This window comes from Monomorium pharaonis, chromosome 7 (genome assembly GCF_013373865.1).
Source record: "Monomorium pharaonis isolate MP-MQ-018 chromosome 7, ASM1337386v2, whole genome shotgun sequence".
Lineage (NCBI taxonomy): Eukaryota > Metazoa > Arthropoda > Insecta > Hymenoptera > Formicidae > Monomorium > Monomorium pharaonis.
Genome location: NC_050473.1, coordinates 19,340,763 through 19,354,701, shown reverse-complemented (window position 1 = coordinate 19,354,701; position 13,939 = coordinate 19,340,763). Strand labels below are relative to the sequence as shown.

General features: G+C 32.1%; 1 protein-coding gene across 10 annotated transcripts in view; it reads left to right on the top strand.

Annotated features, from left to right (window-relative positions):
• The first annotated feature begins 3,350 nt into the window (after positions 1–3,350).
• Positions 3,351–13,939, top strand: part of LOC105834529 — a 109,621-nt gene continuing 99,032 nt past the window's right edge. For 5 of the 10 annotated variants that reach the window (XM_036290029.1, XM_036290028.1, XM_036290027.1 and 2 more), the window contains exon 1: positions 3,351–5,473. The gene's annotated coding sequence lies outside the window, so the exon portion shown is untranslated. The remainder of the gene's footprint in view (positions 5,474–13,939) is intronic. The other 5 variants (XM_036290020.1, XM_028194997.2, XM_036290021.1 and 2 more) reach the window with 5 other exon arrangements.

Below are 13,939 nucleotides of genomic sequence, written 5' to 3'. Positions count from 1 at the left end.
TAATTTAATTTTATTTATTTTACTTAATAAAGAGTCTGATTGTATTTTTTATTTTTGTACCTTAATTACCTTTAATTATTGTTTTTTGAAAAAAACTTATAATTGTTTAATAACGATTCAAACTATGATGTAGTTTTTTATTTATGTACCGATTTTATAAAATTATAAAACACATTATTATTTTAGAGAAAGAGAGAGAGAGAGAAAGAGAGAGAGAGAGAGAAAAAAAGGAAATAGAAATCAAATCACCACCGACAAATGATAATATTGGACGAAGCAATTTTAAGCTGGAGATTCGTCTTCCGCGGCGAAGCGTAAAATTTATAACAACGCTTTTTCAATGGTACCCGAATTGATATAGGAATGAGTTTTAATCCCAAACCGCTATGGAACCCTGCAGTGACGATGCATTCTGTTACACACCGGATGGATTTTTGTTTTGGTCAAAAAAGCGTATTGACGTCAGTATTCGAACAAAGTTAATTCGGCTTTTATCACACGTATTCGATGTGTATTATTTTGTTTTACCTACAGCGTTTTTGTTTTTGCACATCAGTTTGCAAATAGATGTTCATTAAGGCGATGTTAAGGTTGCATTTTTAGTTTTGTACTTTAAATTTTTCAAAATTTAAAAGCATTTCAAGTATGGGGAATAAATGCTTTTTTTACGTTTATCAGCATCACAATGCTGAAAAAAAATTTTTTAATAGAAGTATATATTTAAACTCATGAATACGACAGCGTTACAAAGAATTAATATTTTTTTTAATATATACATAAAAATTTAGTTACAGCTAAAAGAAATAATATAGTTAATAACTTAAAGTACAATAGTATGTTTTGCGTGTAATTGATATATTATTTCATTAAATTACGCAAAATATAGATACATGAGAAACTCTAAAATGTAATTTTGATTATATTAAATTGATTAGTTATAATTAATATAATTTCGTTAGAAGTTGCAATTATATTAAAATTATTTCTAAAAATATAACATATTGTAATATACCATAAACTATCATTAATTCTTAATGTTATTAAAATATTATTATCAGGAATGTTCAATATCGTAACATACATAATATATGTTCACTTTTTAATTTAATTTTTAAACATTTTGAAGAAGAGTAAAATTTTTAATAATTATTAAATCCATTTAAATAAGAGTCAAAGAAAAATAATGAAAGTTGATTATAATGTAATCTAAAATCTAATCATCTTTTCTCTCTCTTTTAACCGGAGAATACACCTATTTTTTCGAACTCGGAGAACACTCTAGGTCAACGTGACCCTGCGCACTTTTTCATCTGTTGCCATTTAAAGACAATCAATCCGATTGCTGCCAAAAAATTGTGAGATAAACTCCCAACATTTTAGAATAAATTTATATAATTTAAAAGTTTAGTTAAAATTATTAATATAGTTTAAAAAATTTACAAAAAAAAGAAATTTAAAACAATTTTGTTGGTCTTGTTGTTTTGTTTGTTGCTTTTTTTAGGCCCGCCAACTTTAAAACTTTTTAAAGATATTTTCGAACAATGTTGAAATGTATAAGTCAAATCAATTCAGTGTGTTCTCCGAGGGTTAAAAGAAAATTGAGAGATTGCTGTTAAAATTAGAAATTGTTAAACTAAATTAAATTAAATTATATGTACTTATTATATTAAAGAAGAAACTCAGCTCTCTCTGTCAAAGTTTTGCGACCCAGTGTATTGGACAGCGTGAATGTTGAACACAGATAGATATATTTTCCGCCCGACGCACACCCGCGAATGGATCCGCAGATGCAAAAACTCGAAACTTTCTCCAGTGGCTTTGTCGGATTTTGACAAACGTGTTCGGGTAAAGTTACGAAAAGTTCACGTCGTGAAGGATGACGGTTGGACAGGTGGCTCCGTACAGTGAGATTTTCTTATGCTCGAAGCGCAAGCGTCAAATCAGTAGGGACGAGTGTTTTATGGGTGCACATGTTCGTTTGCGCCGGTATATCAATGAAACTTCTTTTCTACCTCGCGATGGATTTAAGTGCAAGCTCCGATATAACTTTATTGATCGTGCATCTTAAATTGTCCTAAGTACCCGCGTGGGAGTCCAACTAATTCAGCCGCAAGGCTGTAAATTTATTAATTTGATATATTACGTAACGAGAAACTTAAAAAAATACATATTTTTTTAGTTTCTATTTAAAATGTTTAAAAATTATTCTGTAATTAAAGCGCATCTTAGTTTACACACACACACACACACATATATATGTATATATATATATATATATAATTATTTATATAGTAATAAATAAAAATAAAAGCTCCTACGCGTAAAAAAGTCACGTGAGAATTAATGCTTGTGAAAACACAATCGACTTAAATTAATTACAAAAAATGTAATACATCGTTAAGCATTTAAATTATGATGATATTTCAATCAGTATTATGATTTAAATGAGAGTAGAGTAGAAACTATTATTAGAAAAAAGAATATATAAATTTTGTGTATGTATTATTATATTTATATAATAATCTTTTGCTTTCTGATGTTACAAAACACATGCTTTATTTTTCAAAAATATTTGTTTGTAAGCATCAAGTTAGATATTCCAGCCAAATACAAAATTTTATTAAGTATAAAATTGAATATATACTTTTCTTTTTATTGTTTATATGTCTTCAATGTATTTTGCATAATTTATTATAATATAATTAGAAGTACTGCTTCAATTTAAAACAAACATTCTGATACACTGAAAAAAAAGTCTAGTTCTAATGCCAACTATATATTTATTGTTGTTTTAACCATACAAATTATAACTATTCGTTATTATTTACTACGTAAAGAGTAGACAAATATGTTTGTTTTAAAAATAATCATATTTACCTTAACTTTGATTATACTGTAACTCTGATAAATTTTCTTTTTGCTATCTATCTTGATATGTCTTTCTACTATATTAATTTAAAATTTATAGTAATTTTTTTTCACACTTGGTAAAACTATAAATGCAAAGTTATTATCATTAACATTACAGCATTAATAACTATATAAAATATAAAATCAAATCCTATTATTAATATTTTTATCATATAATTATAGTCACAAATACTGCATACTTTTCTGTCAGTGTGAACGGGAAAACACATTTTTTATATCGATATCTAAGGCGAATTTTGATCGAAAATCGCGATAAAGAAGAGCAAAGAGTTCGCTCCCCCTTTTTTTCTTACATAACTCAGTATGTTTATGAGGCTCTCGTTCTCAGGGCTCGTGCATGTTACGAATCAGCCCTGAACGACCCCACTTCCCCACTATCGCTATCAGCGAAGCGGGCTGCGTCGGGGGCGCCTACCGCGCGGCAACCCCCCGGCGCTCAGTGGCTGCGCTTCCTCCGTATCAGGCGTTACGCACGCGTCTCGCATCCGGATTCGTGTGTGTGGTGTGCATACTTTCGGTACAACCGGACATATACCCCACGAGTTCTCGCGCGCGCGGTAAAAGGAGGAGGACCGCGACAAAAAAAAAAAGGGTTCGAGTGTGCATCGCGATCTATCGCGCTCGCGATCTTCCTGATCTTCGATCGTTTCCTGGCGTCATCTTCATCGCTTAATACAGTTAATATCGCGTTTCGCTGTGCACTTCGCGAGCACAGTCAGAAATTCAGCTTCGTGTGTTAAATACTAAACGAGGTAGATCGCGCTCTTCATAGTGATCTAAAGATTAATACTTATCTAAATCCAATTTTCTTTGAAACTTCGAAACGTTAGATCTCGGCAGAAAATGTTTAATAATTTGTGAATTAATTCTAAGATTAGAGTTTTTAATATCGTATTTTTTTTTATATAGGTAATTTAATGAAAATGTACTTTATCATGCGTGCAGAATTTTACAAAAATATTATTTTGTTATAATGTAAAAATTGGCACTTGTAACACCATTAAATGGAATATGAAAAGGGATATGAACGATCCAATAATAGATTTGCCTTTTTGCATGTAACGAGCTGCGCGATCGAAACGCTATTCATTTTTCATCGAGCGATCAATTTTTTCGCAAAAAAACTCCCTTGTACGTGTGTGTATTTTCTCAAATATTCAGTATCTACCTCAATTACGCGTGATGCATCACATGTGTGAAATAATCGCGGATCGTATATCATAAAAGCGATATGGATTGCATCCTACAATTTCGTTCGCGATAAAGTCGATAATATTTTAATAATGAATAGCACACGTTTGTTTGTTTGTTTTTTTTTTTTATGTTCTTTGTAGTTCCAATTATGAAGTCAAGTCTACCACGTTTCTGGAATTAAGAAAACAGTCCGGCGCTCCGAAGAACGTGGCATCCATTATTTCGTTATCCGCCAACATTCAGAGGTGGTTTTTCGCTAATGTCCAATCCTTCTACCAATGCAGTTAATTTTGATCTCGATTTAATTCTTCCTTCGCTTTCTTCTTTGAGAATTAAAGAGAGACAAAAGAGTAAACTAAATCGAGGGTTAAAGTTCATCTTCATCTGGTGAATATAAATTATATATTTAAAAATTGGACTTAGCGGAACGCCCAATTATTTCACGAGCCGAACAAAACACGCCTGGAGCACGATCTCATCCACACGATGATGTTCCCTTACGTCAGACTGTGACCGAGGTCATATTTACTGACCCTCTTTTTGACCTCATTTACCGCGTTGTCGGTATATGACGTCGCGGTCGCGTCCATGATATGATTCAAGACATTGCACTTTATCTCGGTAAATTAATAGGAGATTTTGCCTTGGCAATTAACGCGACGGTGTATCTGAACGAAAGGCATGTGCGCTTTCCAATTAGCCCTCCAATTATTTCCCGAGCTACGTAAGGATTAAGATTATGATATTATTTACGTATCTAGCAACTCTTGTAAGATAAACCTGAGATACGTTTAATTATTTTTAAATTTATTTTTGCCAAATGAATCCAACGTTGAGGCTAGAGAAATTCATTTTCATCCGCTGTTGAAAGTTTCGCTAGGAAAAATACGTTTCTACTTTGCAATCACTATGACGAGTGCTCATTGAAAATTGTTTTTACAATTTAGCCCCTGCAATTTCCCCCCGCATCACACGCAGTCGCTCATGAATGGCAGATATTTGAAGAACGAACGGGTGCGCGTGTGATTTTCGATTATCGCGTATCCGCTCGGGACACTTCCGTTCGTTCGTACGAGAGCGAAAGAGAGAAAGACGCGGGGTGACGCGGGATCTTCGATAACCGGGAGAATCACTGTCCTCTCTTCGCGGGTGGATGGATATCTGGTGATTGAGTGCGCGATCGAGAAGAACTACGTTTCCACGTCAGGACGTCGGGTCGATCTCGAGACGCGCCCTTTTACTTTCCTTCGCTTACCATTTTTCCCGCGCGCGTCTCGCGGGATTTTCACCGGTGACACCAAAAGAACTGTTCTCTCTCCATCGGGGGATTTCGTCGGAGGGGGGAGGGGTGAGTAACTTTTCCAGGAAACTCTCGTACCGCCTTAACTTCAAATTGCACGAAAACAGCCAATCAAAACTGAAAACGTCGCGATCGACGGTAACGATAGTTGGTCGCTGAAAAATAAAGTCAAATGTCCCCGCGGCAGTTGACTTAAATCTCTCATGTAATATTTGAGCGCGCAATTAGAGGAGAGCGATCGTGTCCTCCTTTCTTCTGTTACTGTAGAATTAAAAAAAAACCTGTATTCCTGTTTTGTTAGAACAATTCTTTTTATTATTGTACATTGTATTTGTATATACATATTATAATCATCATTCAAAATTTGATATCATTGCGCAGACACTTGGTGTATAATAATAAAAATGTATAACAGAGACGGGAGAAAGACCAAGGATGTATCTTACGGAGGAGAATATTATTTGTAATGCAATCCATTTTCATAATTACGACACACTCTTTTAAATTAAAATAACTGTGCACGTGCCACAATGCGACAGCTGCCGCAATGCCAACGAATTTAAAGTATACTTTCTCAAAAGTATACTTTTAGATATGGCAGTTTCTGCAATAGTTTTACAAAGTTAGGATGTATGAAGGAATTAATTATAATACAAAATTATCGTCTAACTTTCTTATCTCTCCAAGCACTTGCGTCGCTTCCCGTGCGTGGTCATGATGACTAACGAGCGGAATAAAAGTTTAAAGCTTTCCCGAAGGCGTCGGTAGATTCGGACGTCAGGAAAGTCAATCATAAGTCGTCCACGCGATAAGGTCTTGCAAACACGAACGTTCTGACGCTCATATACATGACGCGATATACATTTTCCATAACACGTTAGCATTTGTCAAAGCGTGCACTTAGCACATACCTCGGAATAGCTATCGATTGTCATTTACCTAAATTACGAGCTTTTTATGTAGGCCGATAAGGTCAGACGTGAGCTCTTCGCAGTTATAGCCGGGCTGGCATACCGCAGTCAAGTCAAGATGTTGGGGTCTGTTTTTCCGTTTCTGCTGATCAGTTATATCACGATAAAGCACGCAAAGTCGTCGCGATCGGACACGCATCTGTGCGTATAGCAACGTGGAAATTTTTTTTTCCTTTTTTTTCAACACGTCAATAAATTACACTTGTCGTTGTTCTCGCGGTACAACGCAAGCCGTGAATCAATAAATTCGAATATGTATGCAAAATAAAATACTAGCAAGAAACAATTTCAATAATTTGAAGTAAAGTAATTCGGAATGATGGCAAAACATCAACGAAACCACGTGTGGTTTATCGTGAAATTGATGAGCGATTGTTTCGAGATTGGATATTTTGATGGAAATTTATGGCTATAATGTAAACAATAAACGGAGGACTTAAAAACTATATTTGTTTAAAAAAAATTGTGTAAAATTACATAAATAATATTTGTAAAATTACACAATTTATTATGTTTGAAAATATACACAACCTTTTAGTATTTTTATTTCTAATTGTGCAAATAATTGTTCGTTTAATATAAAGATATATTTGTAGAATTAAAGATAAAGATATTTTTAAAAGTTTATATATTTTATTACACAGCCACAAACAAAAAAAATAATCTGGCCTGTAAACCAGATCCATGTATTTCTATGGATTTTAGCCCGCTAAATCCAACCTCAAAAAAAAGCTCAAAAATCCACAAAACACTTTCGCTGATGTTTCCTCGAAACAGCGAACCAATCTATCAATTTTGACATCAGATTTGAATTCAACAGGCCAAAATCCATAAGAATACATGGGTCTGGTGTACAGGCCAGTTCATTTTTTTGTGGCTGTGTTATCAATTGTTTAAATTTAATACGTATTATTTATGTAACTCTACATCCTTTTTTTACAGTAAATATTAAATTTATAGACTAAAATTATAAACAAAAATTTCATAGTTTGGATAGTAAGGTATTGTATTCAATATGGCCATGTACCCAATTTGGTTCACCACCAAATTTCAAATAGTTACACAATGAATTTCACAGACAACACTATTATATCGTTCAGGAAGTCGATATGATGTATTTAAACTAGTTAATTACTCAATATCTCCCTTCTACGGCTTGTAATCACACTTTACTCAAATTGTGTTCTTCTGAATCTGAAATTTCAGAGACAAGTTTTTGCTCTGTGTAACTATTATGAATATTTACAATTCATATTATTGTAGCTCTTTATTTATGCTTTTTAACACCGTATTAATTTCAAATTTTTATTAAAACATCTTGTTTACAATTAAAGAAAGAAAGATCTTTGTATTGTGAAATCCATTATGGCCAGGGACACTACTAAAAACACAATATATCTTATTAATATACAAAAAAGTTAAGATTCTGTTTCTTTATTTAATGTTTAATTTTTGATTAGTATTTCCTATTTTTTTCTCTAGTTAGTTAAAGCTTTTTGACAAGTAAAAGTTAAGATAACACCCCTTGTAGTAAATAAACATTTTACTATTTAATGAATAGCTATATGTACAATTTTTTCACAGTATGTTAATAAATACTTAATTAAACATGTTGATTTTATTATTTCGCATTTTTTAAAAACATTTACGGAGAAGAAGAAAATATATAGCTGAGCCACATTGGATATATATGTAATCAACATGGCTATCTAATCCTTATTTTTCAATTTTACATTTACCAAAAATTACAAAAACCTCCAATCTCAGAAAGGGCATATTGGGTACAGAAACCTTACATATTAAAATATTAACATGTTAATCCTGAAAAGTAATCAATCTGCATATATTATTATTTAACCGTCACGTTATGTCGCAGCAGCTAAGTCGTTACTCTAACATATTCTTCCCTTCAGAAATCATTAAACTCGCATTTCCTCAAAGAGAGCGCGTCATATATAGTTCTTCTTGATTACATGGCCCGTTTATTATCACAAAGAATACGCGGTTGGCCGGGGACTCCGGCCGCGGGCGTTGCTCAAGAATTCAATTAAACTGTCCGCATTCGAGAGTACTCACCTGAGATGCAAATGACATCGCTACACTTAATAAACATATCCCTCGATACGGTGTGTTGGTGCGATCCCGCGATCGCTGAGCGCGCGAGTCGGCCGCCGCGCGCGCGATCGATGCCTCCTCGTCTCGCAAATTATTTATTAATTTATTGCACACACGCCGCTAAGTGTTTTCCCTCTATCGCGCTCCGGACGCTCCCGCGGGCTTTGCGCGATTTTATCGATGGCCTAATTGAAAGCGCACCTCGGGCGCAAATGCGCGCTCAAGTACGAGTCGGCATCGACAATTTATCACGTGTCAATACGTATCCGTGTTCACTGTCTGTACCGCATCACCGGGGGGGTGTCCGGGTACTCTACTTGCCAGGCCAACGTCTCACGGATGAACCGCCGTTTATTAAACACGTCTGTGAAATCGCCGCGGGGTGATACAAAACCCATTCGCACGCTGAATATCTTACGGATCGCATCGCCACGAGCGTTTACAAACTCAATTAACTTTGCGCAAGATTGGCTACCATGTAGAGAAGGTGGTATTACGGTCCTTCCCTTTCATCGTTTACATTTTGCGCAATGACTTTGTTAATAATTCAGCTTTTCAAATTGGAAACTTTACATTTCCATTCGCCACTATATGTTATTCAATCGATTCTAGACTCAAAATTATAAAATATCTAATACCTAGGGGATTATTTATAAAACTGTGATAACATATAATGGATCGAAAAGAAATAGAGATGGTAATGTAGCCTCTTTATTAAAAAGATTTAAAAAAAAACACATTTGTTATAAAATTATACATTTAGTCAAGAGAAAAGATGTAAAATATATGCGAATATATTTTTTGTACGTAATTTCTTCACATATACCACGGTATTAAAAATTTATAATACATGTAAACTATTGATTAAAGCTACAAGTTTAAAGTAACTATTTCGATGAAGATTTCGAAAAAGATATTGAGGTGTCAGCACGCTTAACGAGCTATATCAGTAAAATTTCACACTTTTTATATAACTCAAAACGTATACAGCCGAGCAAAATTTTTAAAAACGAAGAAAACACATAAATGCACATACATTTATATTTATGTGATAACACCTAAGTTTAAAAAGAATAAGAGATACATGTAATTCAACGCTAACAAAAATATACTTTGATAAAATTTTGAAATGCTCCAGAGTAAAAATGTCTGCTAACAAATGTCGATTGTTGCGTATTGGTGTATTAGCGCCACTGCACAACTTCAAGTGAACTGAACAAGTGATTCCATGGTATCGATCGTGTAATTTTTCCCCTAGGGCAGAAACGTGAAAAATGAAAAATTTTAAGTTACTGTCTCTTTCTATTCAACACCAATAGAAAGAGACAGAAAGTTACATGAAACTTTTCACTTTTCACGTTTCCACCTTAAGGAAAAAGTTACATGATCGCTGCCCATGAATAATTACTAGAGTTCCTCACCTATTAAAATGTTACGAGTGGTCATAATACCCACAAGTCATAATATCACCTTCCCTCAATAAAAGTCTCGGGAAAACGAGTAGCGCGGACTCGAGTTACCATTCGTTATGTATTAAGTTCTCAAAATTAGGCAGTAAGAGTAAAATTGTGATAGAAGTAAAATTTTCTCAGTTAAAGTAAGTTAGGGTATGATGGCCATACGGAAAAGATGGTCAATGGCTATAACTTCTCTAATAATTGTTAAATAATGTGTTCTCGTAATTATTTTTAAAGATAATCAATATTTACTGTAGTTTATGTGCATATACTATTCGAAATAATTGTGAATGTCATATCACGTTTTTATTTTTGACTGCCTGCAAAATTTTTTACGTGTTGTAGAAATTGCCACAATGTTGAATAAATTACAGTTGTGCTGTCGCAATGAACGTTACCCACGTAACAAAAGTATGTAAATTGTAATTATATTTTTTATTTCCTATTCTATTTTTTAAATAAATACTATGATTATCTTTCTCTCACAGTTTGGGCAAGATAGCCCATGACATTTCGGGATAAGTGTTTATGTATATATTTTATTAAAAAAGACGAGAATTAAGTTATGCACTTAATATTTTAATTTGACATATCATATATTTTTTTTAATAGCGACAATGAGTTAAATTGATCCTAAACTTGTGTAAACATTTAATATTTAAAATGTTTAAAAATATAATTAAATATGTGATAATATGTGATAATATGTGACAATAAAACTAAATATGCAAAATTATAAGTTTTCTTATTATTCTATAAATGTTAAGTACATAAAACATGTACAGCCAGCTGTTTTATAATACTAGGGTCATCTTTTCCCTGAAAGTTATGAAAAATGGCCAATGTTCATGTTTTAATATTTTGATAATAAAAAATTTTTATTAAGTATTTTCTCTTCAATGTCAATATTTTTATATACTGAAAGTTTCAGTGAAGTAATATACCAAACGCTATTAAAAAATAATAAAAATAAAAGTATGTTTTTTGCATTTAAAAAAACTATGGCCATCTTACCCGAGTTTACCCTATCACCTGACTTTTAATCAATACACAAATATAAAACGTTTTGTATTTACGTTAATCGGTTCGTATTTAATTTTTTGTGTCGATTTTTTAACACAATGTGTTAATATAATGTGAACATGTTACTTAAATATTTTTGATTATTTTATACTAAACTAATTCATCATTTTTTAGTGTTTAAAATGATACAATTTATAAGTAAATGAATAGAGATAATATGATTTTAAAACATTTATTTTAAGATAAATGAACAAAGTATGTGCTAACATATTATAAATATGTTTTTACAATGTTTTTTTTGAATTATGTTAAAATGTTACACGAAAAAAGAATAAATTGGATGATTCACTGCGCAAATTCAACATCTATAACTAAGACGATTTGCTTATTTAAGAAAAAAAGTACATCTGAAAGCAATGAATAATATTGGAGCTACTAATTCTTTGCCATAATAAAAATTAATTGCTAATATAATGTTTTTTTTATGACAGCAACAAGAATATGCGTCATGTTAGCTTAGTACGCTTTATTAAAAATTTTATATTCAATATATTTTTGCAGAAAGTTGTCTTGCTATATTAATAAGTTTACAGTGCTGTTTAAAAAAATACGATTAATAATTGCTAATTTTTATTTAACTGTAAAATTGTATTACTAATTGTTTTAATAAATCTTTTTTTCAGTGTACATTATTTGTATTATTTTTTTACACAATATTACCTAATATTTCGTAACATATTCATTTTGTATTAAGTTAACATAAAAATTTGAGTGAACGTTTGAAATATGCAATGTCTATTAAAAACATTAATTTTTTTAACTATATAAAAATAAGTAAAGCATATTCCTGATACCGTCAGAAATACGTTTTAACATATTAATTTATGCAGTATATCAAAATAAATTGCATAGTACTTAATTAATTTCATCATATTGCAGAATGGAATGATGGAATAGTACGTTAAAACTAACTTACACATTATTAATCTTATGAGCGATACGATCGCACGATTCGAACCATTGACTCCATTTATGATTAGCTCAACGATATCCCAATCTTTGCACGCGAAAAGGAGTTATATAAATTGCTGTTTCATGCATATGAGGCACATAGAGATACGGTAAAACCGCAACTTAACTTTGCCAGGTAAATTAGATTAGGCGTTTCCCAGTGGTTTCCTTTTACAATAATGCACTTCACTGTGCTCTCTAAACATCGAGAGAGTGTTGGAGAATCAATAGGATTGCCTCGTTTGATATTATATTAGGAAACAGATAAACTGTCTCCTTAAAATGTTATCGTATTTTCGTAACCGGATCGATAGCGAAATATCACGTCGCAACTGCATCATAAAGCAGCATAGCGCTACCTTAATTTCTATCGTATTTCTGTCGTACTTACGTATTGTTACCTTATAAATTAGGAGTTATTTCTGATTTATAAGTTGATTTCACTGTTTCTATTTTAAAACAGTTTTAGCGTAAATTAGAGAGCTTATTGAATTCGGATAATTTTAGGCGAGTCTCGAATGAAAATCGCAAATCGAAAAAATTCATTTTTAACATTAATGAGTAACATAAATACACTGAGGAAAAAATGTTACTTTGACTAAATTTTTCAACTTAATTAAATTTCTTCAGTTCAAGTAATTATGCATTTAATTTGAATGCATAAAATACTTGAACTTCAATTTAACTATTTATACATTTGACTAAAATACATCAATAGTAGAATTGAAGAAATCAAGTTGAAAAATTTAGTCAAATTAACAACTTTTTTCTCAGCGTAGAAAAGAGGAATACAAAGATTAATATTAATTTATATTATATGTATAACATAATTAATTCAATGTATATAAAAAGTTTTTAATAATCTTACCCCTTTTAAAATTTATTTCAACAATAATGATTCGTAAAATGATGATCGCGAAGTCTTAAAACAATTTTAATTATCTATTTAACACTGGAGTTTGTCTCTCACAAGATTGAAGATTTAATCAACTTCGCAGACTCACCCACGCGTCATGGTTTGATCACCTCGCGAACTATGTCCTTAAACCTGGGCAACATGTGCGCTATTGTTTGCGCATTTGCGATAAACTCACTTCCCGATGCTATTATCGCCCCGATACAGTTCATTACACCGACATTGTTTGAATGAAATATAAAACAATACTTTTATTTACTGACAGATACATTGATTAATTTCTGCGCTCTTTTTTCAATATATTTTAGAATTGATATTTAAATACACAATACAAATATTTTTCTCACAAATCAAAACAATGATATCGTAACAAAAATAGATACATGTATCAAAATGTTTTTTTGTTGACAATGTATACATTAAAGAAACATGTGTGTCAGATAAAGAGAATGGTATAAAATGAAAGTTGTGAATATATGTGATAATTATAATAGCGCAAGTTGTTTCAAAATTTATTTAATAGTACGTTTAAATCAACATCTGAGTTTCATATCTGGGCTGATGTATTTTCTCGATAACACATGTTAAAAAATTTCTGTATTTCAATTATATATTTTACGAGGCAATGAATATTTGTGCTCTGCACTTTTCTAATTTCGATTCTACGGCCCGTATTTAGATTGGCGCTTGTAAAGGTACAGCGCACTTTTTTCATTGTTTTAGCTTTCATTAGTCGAAAATAGAATTAGTCACGAATAGAAGACGCGCTTTGAATTGGAGGCGCGTTCTGAATACCTTGGCATGAAATTCCGAAATAAAAATTAGAAAAATACGGAGCATTATATATTCATTGCCTCGCGAATCGTATATAATCGTAATATAGGAATATTATTCCCTCGAAGTGCTCGACGATATGTGAAATCCCGATACAAATATTGTAGAATAATATTCCGCGGGATATCCTATCGAACGGATATCGAGGAGAGCGTATACCCTGGATTTGGAAGTAATACATTTTCGA